This window comes from Heptranchias perlo, unplaced genomic scaffold, assembly GCF_035084215.1.
Source record: "Heptranchias perlo isolate sHepPer1 unplaced genomic scaffold, sHepPer1.hap1 HAP1_SCAFFOLD_898, whole genome shotgun sequence".
Taxonomy (NCBI): domain Eukaryota; kingdom Metazoa; phylum Chordata; class Chondrichthyes; order Hexanchiformes; family Hexanchidae; genus Heptranchias; species Heptranchias perlo.
Genome location: NW_027139938.1, coordinates 12,501 through 20,000, shown reverse-complemented (window position 1 = coordinate 20,000; position 7,500 = coordinate 12,501).

The following is a 7,500-nucleotide window of genomic DNA, read 5'->3' as shown; positions in this document are numbered from 1 at the left end:
TCACAGAGATTTTGAGAAACTCTTTTTTTTCTTTATATTATTATAATATAATATAATGTGTATATGTTTTCGAAAAGCATCCACCAGCAATCCATGGTGAGCCTCTCTCTGCTGGCAAGCTCCTCCTGCCTGAGCCCGACGCTGTCGAGGCTCAACACGATTTCAGACTGACAAAGAGTTCGAAAATTGCCGCCTGATGTAGCTTTAAATGCTGACAGGTGACTTCCGAGTGCTCTTGTAAAGGTCTCCGCTTTGAAATTGAGAGCCTTTTGCCAAGTGTCACTTTTTCAGGCACTCTTAAAGTGCACCTGGGCTGTCAGAGAAAGCTCTGAAAATCGTGTTCTCGAAAATCTCCGGGTACCCGACCAATCCCTAGGTGCCCGAATGACAAGTGTCAATTCGGCAGGACGGCCTCCCACCTCCGGCCGCAGATGCGTCACTAAATCCCCGCAACGGGGGCTTTCTCATTTCGGCATAGGGGCTTCCGCGGCCAACTCATTAACCTGTGCTCGGACTTTTTGTGCCACAAGTGCAAGGGACCGTTTGCCGGCAGCTACTCGCACCCCCCCGCCCAGGGGGGGAATCCTCTGACCGGAGATCCGAAACGCCGGCCGAATCCATCCCCGTCGGACTTCCGAAGGGGTTCCCTCGACCGACTGACTTCCGAACTCCTTTCTGGGCTTAAACGGGTGGAATTCGGACCCTCTCGCAAGGGAGCCGAAGCCCGCCAGCCCCGGGAGGCCTCGGGGCCGCCGTTTTCAAGCCCGACCAAAAAACCCGAAAAATGGGGAAAAATGGGAAAAATTCCCACTCCCAAAAGGCTTAAAAGTCGGTTGGGCGGCAGCCCGGGTCGGTCTCTGCAGACCTGGAGGCGCTGGACACAAGTCTGGTAAACAGGCTAAGTCTCGACATGCCACCTCTTACTATCCTGCAGGTACCCCGCCAATCCCCCCGGAACCGGCTGGCAATTGGCGAATCAGCGGGACGAATTTGAATTCGTGACCGACTTTCTGACACCGAATCGCCGCAAACGCGTTTCGATTTTTCGGCTTCGGTACCTCCCATCAGACTTTGACTGGCCATATCTCCGGACTCACGTGTCGCAGCCGGGACCTTCAGGCACCGTTCGACGCGTCTACCCCTGCCCCGTCGAATGGCGCCCCTCGCGGTGTGGTCCGATTTCCGCATTTTGGTCAGATTTGCCTCCAAAATTTTCAGATTGAGTTGACGAATGCCCCCTACGGGGTAACCTCTTGCCCTTTCGGACCTGGTCCCTGTGACTTAATTTCCGCCTTTTGCTCAATCGTTTCCCCATTTATAATTAATTTTAAAAATCGGGTTACTCAGTTCTGGTTTACCAGTTCCCTCTTCGGACTTAGTTTTTGGTTAATCATTTCCGGTTCACCAGTTCCCGTTTTGGACTTAGTCTCTGCGGGCCGTTTCTCATCTTTTGGTTCATCAGTTCCCCTCTTTTAATAATTTTTTGGCTGCTTTCGTTTGATCATTTCCCTGCCTTCTGGGTAACTTTTCCACCTTAGGACTTCATCGCCGCACATTGTTTTCGACTTCTGGTTGATCATTTCACCCCTTTTAATCATTTTTGTAACTTTTGGTTAACCATTTCACCCAGCTTCTGGTTAACCATTTCCCTTTGGGACTTAGTCTGTGAGCATTCTTTTGGGATTCTGGTTAACCATTTGCCAATTTTTAAAAATGTTGCCACTTTTGTTTAATGCTTTCTGGTCAACCTTTCCCTCTTTCAGACTTCACCGCGGCACATTGCTTCAGCCTCCTGGTTAATCATTTCACCCCTTTTAATCATTTTTGCAACTTTTGGTTAACCATTTCCCCAGCTTCTGGTTAACCATTTCCCCTTTGGGACTTGGTCTCTGAGCATTCTTTTGGATTCTGGTTAACCATTTGCCACTTTTTAAAAAATGTTGCCGCTTTTGTTTAATGCTTTCCCTGCTTTCTGGTCAACCTTTTCCCCTTTAGGACTTCACCGCGGCACATTGCTTTAGCCTCCTGGTTAATCATTTCACCCCTTTTAATCATTTTTGCAACTTTTGGTTAACCATTTCCCCCAGCTTCTGGTTAACCATTTCCCCTTTGGGACTTAGTCTCTGAGCATTCTTTTGGGATTCTGGTTAACCATTTGCCAATTATTTTAAAATGTTGCCACTTTTGTTTAATGCTTTCTGGTCAACCTTTCCCTCTTTCAGACTTCACCGCGGCACATTGCTTTAGCCTCCTGGTTAATCATTTCACCCCTTTTAATCATTTTTGCAACTTTTGGTTAACCATTTCCCCCAGCTTCTGGTTAACCATTTCCCCTTTGGGACTTAGTCTCTGAGCATTCTTTTGGGATTCTGGTTAATCATTTGCCACTTTTTTAAAAATGTTGCCGCTTTTGTTTAATGCTTTCCCTGCTTTGTGGTCAACCTTTTCCCCTTTAGGACTTCACCGCGGCACATTGCTTCAGCCTCCTGGTTAATCATTTCACCCCTTTTAATCATTTTTGCAACTTTTGGTTAACCATTTCCCCCTGCTTCTGGTTAACCATTTCCCCTTTGGGACTTAGTCTCTGAGCATTCTTTTGGGATTCTGGTTAATCATTTGCCAATTTTTAAAAAATGTTGCCGCTTTTGTTTAATGCTTTCCCTGCTTTGTGGTCAACCTTTTCCCCTTTAGGACTTCACCGCGGCACATTGCTTCAGCCTCCTGGTTAATCATTTCACCCCTTTTAATCATTTTTGCAACTTTTGGTTAACCATTTCCCCCAGCTTCTGGTTAACCATTTCCCCTTTGGGACTTAGTCTCTGAGCATTCTTTTGGGATTCTGGTTAACCATTTGCCACTTTTTAAAAAATGTTGCCGCTTTTGTTTAATCGTTTCCCTGCTTTCTGGTCAACCTTTTCCCCTTTCAGACTTCATCGCCGAGCATTGTTGTCGACTTCTGGTTAATCATTTTTCCCCTTTAAATCTTTTTTTGCCACTTTTGGTTAACCATTTCACCCAGCTTCTGGTTAACCATTTGCCCCATTATACTGAATTTTTCCGCTTTGGTTTAATCATTTCCCTGCTTTCTTGTCAACCTTTTACCCTTTAGGACTTCACCGCGGCACATTGCTTCAGCCTCCTGGTTAATCATTTCTCCCCTTTTAATCCTTTTTCCCACTTTTGGTTCACCAGTTCACCCAGCTTCTGGTTCACCATTTCCCCTTTGGGACTTAAGTCTCTGAGCATTCTTTTGGGATTCTGGTTAACCATTTGCCACTTTTTAAAAATGTTGCCGCTTTTGTTTAATGCTTTCCCTGCTTTCTGGTCAACCTTTTCCCCTTTAGGACTTCACCGCGGCACATTGCTTTAGCCTCCTGGTTAATCATTTCACCCCTTTTAATCCTTTTTCCCACTTTGGGTTGGACAGTTCACCCAGCTACTGGTTAACCATTTCCCCTTTGGGACTTAAGTCTCTGAGCATTCTTTTGTGATTCTGGTTCACCATTTGTCCCTTTTTAAAAGATATTGCTGCTTTTGATTAAACCTTTCCCTGCTTTGCGGTCGACCTATTCCTCTTTCAGACTTCATCGCCGCACCTTGTTTTCGACATCTGGTTCAACATTTCTCCCCTTTTAATCCTTTTTCCCACTTTTGGTTAAGCAGTTCACCCAGCTTCTGGTTCACCATTTGCCCCTTTTTACTGAATTTTTCTGCTTTTGTTTAATCATTTCCCTGCTTTGCGGTCGACCTATTCCTCTTTCAGACTTCATCGCCGCGCATTGTTTTCGACATCTGGTTAAACATTTCTCCCCTTTTAATCCTTTTTCCCACTTTTGGTTAAGCAGTTCACCCAACTTCTGGTTAACCATTTGCCCCTTCTTACTGAATTTTTCCGCTTTTGTTTAATCATTTCCCTGCTTTATGGTCAACCTTTTCCCCTTTAGGACTTCGCCGCCGCACTTTGCTTTCGCCTTCTGGTTAATCATTTCACAACATTTTAATCCTTTTTCCCACTTTTGGTTAAACAGTTCACCCAGCTTCTGGTTAACCATTTGCCCCTTTGGGACTTAAGTCTCTGAGCATTCTTTTGGGATTCTGGTTCACCATTTGTCCCTTTTTAAAAGATATTGCTGCTTCTGTTTAATCCTTTCCCTGCTTTGCGGTCAACCTTTTCCTCTTTCAGACTTCATCGCCGCGCATTGTTTTCGACATCTGGTTCAACATTTCTCCCCTTTTAATCCTCTTTCCCACTTTTGGTTAAGCAGTTCACCCAACTTCTGGTTCACCACTTGCCCCTTTTTACTGAATTTTTCTGCTTTTGTTTAATCATTTCCCTGCTTTCCGGTCAACCTTTCCCTCTTTCAGACTTAATCGCCGCACATTGTTGTCGACTTCTGGTTGATCAGTTCACCCCTTTTTTATCCTTTTTCCCACTTTGGGTTAAGCAGTTCACCCAGCTACTGGTTAACCATTTCCCCTTTGGGACTTAAGTCTCTGAGCATTCTTTTGGGATTCTGGTAAACCATTTGTCCCTTTTTAAAAAATGCTGCTGCTTTTGTTTAATGCTTGCCCTGCTTTGCGGTCGATCATTTCACCCCTTTTAATCCATTTTTGCCACTTTGGGTTAAACAGTTCACACAACTTCTGGTTCACCATTTCACATTTTGGAACTTTTATTCCCACCATTACTTTGGGCTTCTGGTTCATCATTTCACGCTGTTTTACAAATCTTTGCCGCTTCACTTTTAATCCACAAACCGGGGCTCGCTTTCGGGTGTTGGGGGGGGGGGGGGGGTAGCGGGTTTGGGCCGGGCACTCCACATCCCGGTGTGCGACCGGGTTCGTTCTGGTACCGCTCGGTGCCCCTCGTCCTGCTCTTGCCGCGGAAGCAAACCAGACGACCGTCGGTCTCACGCCCGAGGGGAGAGGAGGCGGAAAGCGGTTTGCAGCCTTTCGCTGTACCTCCGGCGGGCAGCGCCGCACCTCCGAGTGCTCGGTACCGTTCGCTGCGCCTCGTCCGGCCGCACGCAGCGAGCCAAACCCGGAGGAAATCGGCCTGTGCCTTCTCGAGATATGGGCCTCCGGGTGGGACGGACAAACCGGGGCCCCGAGCTCGCTTTCGGCGGCCCGGCACTCGACTTCCCGGTGTCCGAACGTGATCCTTCCGGTACCCTTCGGTGCCCCTTGCCCGACTCCAGCTCCCGTGCTGAAGCGGAGTCGGTCGGCCTGACGGCCGCCGAGTTAGCCAGCGGAAAGCGGTGCGCAGCCTTTCGCTTGCAGCTCCGGCGGGCAGCGCCGCACCTCCGGCTGCTCAGTGCCGTCCGCTGCTCCCCTTCCGGCTGCACGCAGCGAACCATACCCGGAGGAAATCGGCCTCGGCCTTCCGGAGATATGGGCCTGCGAGAGTGGGACCAATAAATCGGTGCACATTTCCGGCTCGGTTTCCGGCCTCGGCACTATCAGTTCACGCCGTCCGACCGACGTCGTTCTGGCACGGTTCCGTTGCTCCTTGATCCGGTCCAGCCACGGTAATCAGCCGAAGATGGTGGGGGGGGGACACATTGCCCGCCGAGTTAGCCGGAGGAAATCGGCCTCGGACTTCCTCAGATATCAGCCTCCGGGTGGGACAGACAAACCGGGGACCCGAGCACGCTTTCGGCGGCCCGCTGGTCGACTTCCCGGTGTGCGACCGGGTTCGTTCCGGTACCGTTCGCTGCCCCTCGTCCTGCTCTAGCCGCGGAGACAAACCCGACGACCGTCGGTCTCACGCCCGCGGAGGGAGGTGGCGGAAAGTGGTTTGCAGCCTTTCGCTGTACCTCCGGCGGGCAGCGCCCGACCTCCGAGTGCTCGGTACCGTCCGCTGCGCCTGGTCCTGCCGCACACAACGAGCCATACCCGGTGGAAATCGGCCTGTGCCTTCCAGAGATATGGGCCTCCGGGTGGGACGGACAAACCGGGGCCCCGTGCTCGCTTTCGGCGGCCCGCTAGTCGACTTCCCGGTGTGCGACCGGGTTCCTTCCGGTACCGTTCGCTGCCCCTCGTCCTGCTCTAGCCGCGGAAACAAACCCGACGACCGTCGGTCTCACGCCCGCGGAGGGAGGCGGCGGAAAGTGGTTTGCAGCCTTTCGCTGTACCTCCGGCGGGCAGCGCCCGACCTCCGAGTGCTCGGTACCGTCCGCTGCGCCTGGTCCGGCCGCACGCAACGAGCCATACCCGGAGGAAATCGGCCTGTGCCTTCCGGAGATATGGGCCTCCGGGTGGGACGGACAAACCGGGGCCCCGAGCGGTGGCACCCTGCTCGCTTTCGGCGGCCCGGCACTCGACTTCCCGGTGTGCGAACGTCATCGTTCCGGTACCCTTCGGTGCCCCCTTGCCCCACTCTAGCTCCGGTGCTAAAGCGGAGTCGGTCGGTCTCACGGACGCCGAGTTAGCAGGCGGAAAGGGGTGCGCAGCCTTTCGCTGTCACTCCGGCGGGCAGCACCGCACCTCCGAGTGCTCGGTACCGAACGCTGCGCCTCCTCCTGCCGCACGCAACGAGCCATACCCGGAGGAAATCGGCCTCGGCGTTCCGGAGTTATCCGCCTCCGAGTGGGCCTGACCAAGCGGGGTGAACTGGAAATCATTAACCAACGTACTTCCATGTTTTCACCCGCAGAGGGCAGCACTCTCTTCTCCGTTTTAAACTGGGCCGACCCGGCTCCGTTTCGAGACCCGGCACTCGACTTCCCGGTGTGCGACCGGGTTCGTTCCGGTACCGTTCGCTGCCCCTCGTCCTGCTCTAGCCGCGGAACTAAACCCGACGACCGTCGGTCTCACGCCCGCGGAGGGAGGCGGCGGAAAGTGGTTTGCAGCCTTTCGCTGTACCTCCGGCGGGCAGCGCCCGACCTCCGAGTGCTCGGTACCGTCCGCTGCGCCTGGTCCGGCCGCACACAACGAGCCATACCCGGAGGAAATCGGCCTGTGCCTTCCGGAGATATGGGCCTCCGGGTGGGACGGACAAACCGGGGCCCCGAGCGGTGGCACCCTGCTCGCTTTCGGCGGCCCGGCACTCGACTTCCCGGTGTGCGAACGTCATCGTTCCGGTACCCTTCGGTGCCCCTTGCCCCACTCTAGCTCCGGTGCTAAAGCGGAGTCGGTCGGTCTCACGGACGCCGAGTTAGCAGGCGGAAAGGGGTGCGCAGCCTTTCGCTGTCACTCCGGCGGGCAGCACCGCACCTCCGAGTGCTCGGTACCGAACGCTGCGCCTCCTCCTGCCGCACGCAACGAGCCATACCCGGAGGAAATCGGCCTCGGCGTTCCGGAGTTATCCGCCTCCGAGTGGGCCTGACCAAGCGGGGTGAACTGGAAATCATTAACCAACGTACTTCCATGTTTTCACCCGCAGAGGGCAGCACTCTCTTCTCCGTTTTAAACTGGGCCGACCCGGCTCCGTTTCGAGACCCGGCACTCGACTTCCCGGTGTGCGACCGGGTTCGTTCCGGTACCGTTCGCTGCCCCTCG